Consider the following 1,407-nt stretch of genomic DNA (forward strand, 5'->3'; position numbering starts at 1 on the left):
GTAATGTGTGTGCATTGGTTGGTCACTGAGAAACAGAGGGGAATGTGTGTATGGGGGGTGTCACTGAGAAACAGAGGGGAATGTGTGTGTAGGGGGGGTGTCACTGAGAAACAGAGGGGAATGTGTGTGTATGGTGGGTGTCACTGAGAAACAGAAGGGAATGTGTGTGTAGGGGGCTGTCACTGAGAAAAAGAGGGGTATGTGTGTGTATGGGGGTGTCACTGAGAAACAGGGGAAAGTGTGTGTAGGGGTGGTGTCACTGAGAAACAGGGGAATGTGTATATATGGGAGGAGGGGTCACTGAGAAACAGAGGGGAATGTGTATGTATTGCTTGGGGGGTGTCACTGAGAAAGAGAGGGGAATGTGTGTGTATGGGGGGTGTCACTGAGAAACAGAGAGGAATATGTGTGTATAAGGGGTGTCACTGAGAAACAGAGGGGAATGTGTGTGTATGGGGGGGTGTCACTGAGAAACAGAGGGGAATGTGTATGTATGGGGGAGGGGTCACTGAGAAACAGAGGGGAATGTGTGTGTATGGCTGGGGGGGGGTGTCACTGAGAAACAGGGGAATGTGTGTATATCGGGGGGGGGGGGGGTCACTGAGAAACAGAGGGGAATGGGGGTGTATGAGATGTCACTGAGAAACAGAGGGGAATGTGTGTGTATGGGGGTGTCACTGAGAAACGGGAATGTGTGTGTATGGGGGGTGTCACTGAGTATCAGGGGAATGTGTGTAGGGGGGTGTCACTGAGAAACAGAGGGGAATGTGCGTGTATTGCTGGGGGGTTGTCACTGAGAAAGAGAGGGTAATGTGTGTGTAGGGGGGGTGTCACTGAGAAACAGAGGGGAATGTGTGTGTAGGGGGGTGTCACTGAGAAAGAGAGGGGAATGTGTGTGTAGGGGTGAAGTCACTGAGAAACAGAGGGGAATGTGTGTGTATGGCTGGGGCGGGTGTGACTGAGAAAGAGAGGGGAATGTGTGTGTATGGGTGGGTCACTGAGAAACAGAGGGGAATGTGTGTGTAGGGGGGTGTCACTGAGAAACAGAGGGGAATGTGTGTGTATGAGGGGTGTCACTGAGAATCAGAGGGGAATGTGTGTGTAGGGGGGGTGTCACTGAGCAAAAGAGGGGAATGTGTGTGTATGGGGGTGTCACTGAGAAACAGGGGAATGTGTGTGTAGGGGGGGTGTCACTGAGAAACAGAGGGGAATGTGTGTGTATGGGGGGTGTCACTGATAAACAGGGGAATGTGTATATATGGGAGGAGGGGTCACTGAGAAACAGAGGGGAATGTGTATGTATTGCTTGGGGGGTGTCACTGAGAAAGAGAGGGGAATGTGTGTGTATGGGTGGGTCACTGAGAAACAGAGAGGAATGTGTGTGTATAAGGGGTGTCACTGAGAAAC

Source organism: Pseudophryne corroboree, chromosome 6 (genome assembly GCF_028390025.1).
Source record: "Pseudophryne corroboree isolate aPseCor3 chromosome 6, aPseCor3.hap2, whole genome shotgun sequence".
Lineage (NCBI taxonomy): Eukaryota > Metazoa > Chordata > Amphibia > Anura > Myobatrachidae > Pseudophryne > Pseudophryne corroboree.